Genomic DNA, 3,421 nt, shown 5'->3' with positions numbered 1-3,421 from the left:
AATTGACATGCAAGTACATTTTTTTAACCTCATGCACAATTAGATCCTTTTATAATTACCTATCCTATTTCACAAAAGTCTCACCTAAGTCCCTTCTTCAAAATTTCACATACTAATGACAAAATTAATGCATGAAACTTTCACACATTCATATTCACATAAAATAAACATAGAATATGACGGTTAATTATTTTTATGACTCGGTTTTGTGGTCCCGAAACCACTTTCCAACTAGGGTCAAATTAGGGATGTCACACTACCAATTAAGCAAGGAATTGTAAAACTCCCTGGATCTTTCAATTTATGGGGTAGCTTATTCTGTAGAATAGCTGAGCAGACTGCGTGTAGCTCCACATGCGATGCTTTGTCCAACTTCCGCTTATTTACTAAAAGCTCTTTTAAAAATTTCATTGCATTTGGCATCTGCGATAAAGCTTCAATAAACGGTAAGTTAATATATAATTTTTTCAAAAGTTTAAGGAATTTACCGAATTATTTGTCTGAGCGGTCTTTCCATGTCGCGTTAGGATATGGGACACGAGGTTTATATTCTTCATTCACCGTTTTGTTATGACTTACCTCACTTTTACCTTTGCTCACCATAGTTTCTTGCATCAATTCTGGCTCAGGCGCAATGAATCCTTCCTTATCTTGAGTACTAATTGCGTTGAGGTGTTCCCTTGGGTTAGGTTCAGTATTACTTGGTAAGCTACCTTGTGGTCGTTCGGAGATTAGTTTGGATAGCTGGCCTATCTGAGTTTCGAGTCCTTCGATCGATGCTTGTTCATTTTTAAGTGCTATCTTAGTATTTTGGAAACAGGTTTTTGACATTGATTTGAATTTTGAGAGCATCTCCTCAAGGTTCGATTTCTTCTCTTGTTGATAAGGTGGCTATTGAAAGCCCTGAGGATTTTGTGGCTTTTGATTCCCTTGACCACCCTAGGAGAAATTTGGGTGGTTCTTTCAACCTGCATTATAAGTATTACTGTATGGGTTATTTTGAGATCTAAAGTTATTGTTACCCATATAGTTGACTTGTTCCTCTTCAGTTGTAGGATTGAAGGATTGATATCCTATATGCACACCTCCTCCACTTGAGTCACACCTCATTACTGGATGTACCTGCATAGAAAAAAGTAAACCATCAATCTTTTTATTGAGGAGTTCTACCTGATTTGACAACATAGTAACTGAGTCAACGTTATAAATGCCGACCGTTTTTGTTGGCTTAGTCCTCATGACTTGCCACTGATAATTATTCAATGACATTTCTTTAATGGATTCATAAACCTCTTCAGGTGTTTTGTTGTTGATGGTTCCTCCAGCAGCTGCGTCAATCATCTGTCTTGTTGAATGATTCACACCATTGTAAAACATTTGAACTTGCAACCATAGAGGTAACCCATGGTGAGGGCACCTTCGCAATAGATCCTTGTATCTCTCCCATGCATCGTAAAGTGTTTCTAAGTCCATCTGCACAAAAGAAGAACTATCATTATGTAACTTCGTCGTTTTAGCCAGCGGAAAATATTTTAGTAGAAATTTTTTAGTCATTTGTTCCCAAGTAGTGATGGACCCTCGTGGTAACGAGTTCAACCACTGCTTATCTTTGTTTCTCAGTAAGAAAGGGGACAACCAAAGGCGAATGGCATCATCAGAAACACCATCAGTTTTGAAAGTGTCACAAAATTCTAGAAAATTCGCCAAGTGAGTGTTGGGATCCTCATCCTACAAACCATCAAACTGAACAAATTGATGTATCATCTAAATTGTGTTAGGTTTTAGTTCAAAATTATTTGCAGCGTTAGCAGGTCTAACCATACTAGATTCATTTCCTATTAAAGAAGGTTTAGCATAGTCATACATAGTGCGTGGAGTAGGATTTTGATTAGCCGCAATTGCAGGAGGTAGCTAATTGCCTTGGTTTTCAGCCATCTCTTTGGCCAGGGTTGAGTATCATCTTCTTGCTTGTTTTCTATGTATCTTAAGCTGCACCCTATTTCTCTTTGGTTTCTATGAACTATGCTATCGATTTCTTCATCAAAAAGTAATGGTCTTGACAAGTTTCTTCTAGTCATAAACTAGGAAAACCTGCCAAGAGAAAGAAAAAGTAAATTAATTAGTAATAATTAAATTGCAAGAAAAAAATAAATGGCTAAAGTAATAAAAACTGAGTGTTCCTAATATTTTAGTTCCTCGGCAGCGGCGCCAAAAACTTATTTGCGTGATTCGTAACAAGTAATAAATATTTATAATGAACCTAGACTAACTATTATCACAATGAAAAGGCAAGCGCACCTATCGAACAATAGTATAGTAATGGCAAGACCGGGATATCGTACCCAAGGGAACCAAAAGAACTAGTAATAACTATCTTTTTATTATTTAACCTAGAAATAAAGAGGGGTTGTTTATTAAACTAATTAACTAAACTAATTAACTAATTAAACTAAAGCAAAGAGAAAATTTGGAAAAAGACTAAAAAAAATTAATTGATAAAGATGACACCCAAGGAGGAATCCACCTAGATTTCACTTGTTATCTGACTCTAAACCAAACGATTTATTCACTTGACTTCATCTGTGAGACTCCCTAACCTATATTATTATCTCTTTCGAGACAAATAACGTCTAACCCTCAATTGGATTAATTGAAATCTCTTTTTTAATTGAAACCCCTAGGGAAGCAGTAGATCGATCTATGGACTCCCATATTAGGTTTCACCCTAATCCGACAAAATCTCGTAACCCTATTTCTAGGCATTTGATCAACACTGCTTAATTATGCCAAATCTACTCTTAGACAGGGACTTTTGCTCCTCTGTATAAGCGCATCAAATCATGAATTAATACCCGAAATATTAACTCAAGCATTAAGAACACATAATTAAGAACAAATCAAGTATTTATCATATAGTTCAGATAATAATAACAAGATCCATCATAGGTTTCAACCCCCTTAGGTATCTAAGGGGTTTAGTCCATAATAAAATAAGAGTACATCTCAAAAGTATGAAAATAACAAAACATAAAGAAAACTCTAAAATCCCTGAAGGAATTTTGAGAGAGATCTTCAGTCTTGGAGTAGCTCTGGCTTTTGGAATGGATCGTCTGGCTTCCTTCAAGTAATTCCTAGCATGTGGTTTTATACTCCAGAAAAGTTCTGGAGGGAGACCCCCTTTCTAAGTCATACTTAGGGTGTTTATATAGGCTTTGGACTAGCTTTCTTCCTCCTTAAGTATCCTTTTCTGTGTAAAATATAGCTTATTGAAAAAGGGACACGGCTGTGTGCCACGGCCGTGTGACGTGATTCCCAGGCTGTGTTCGATGCGTTAAATTGCACATGACTATGTGGTTCAATGGTCAGGCCGTGTGAATCGTGAAAGCCTTAGTCGACACCCTCGAAAGAAACGGGCGTGTGA

General features: G+C 36.7%; 1 non-coding gene across 1 annotated transcript; it reads left to right on the top strand.

The window, feature by feature from the left end:
* Positions 1–1,399: 1,399 nt before the first annotated feature.
* Positions 1,400–1,505, top strand: LOC121206594 (small nucleolar RNA R71). Its single transcript, XR_005901663.1, has one exon. It is a non-coding gene; the product is annotated as a small nucleolar RNA R71 (small nucleolar RNA).
* The last annotated feature ends 1,916 nt before the right edge of the window (positions 1,506–3,421 follow it).

Source organism: Gossypium hirsutum, chromosome A01 (genome assembly GCF_007990345.1).
Source record: "Gossypium hirsutum isolate 1008001.06 chromosome A01, Gossypium_hirsutum_v2.1, whole genome shotgun sequence".
In the NCBI taxonomy this organism is placed as follows: Eukaryota; Viridiplantae; Streptophyta; class Magnoliopsida; order Malvales; family Malvaceae; genus Gossypium; species Gossypium hirsutum.
This window is presented reverse-complemented; position numbering and strand designations above follow the sequence as displayed.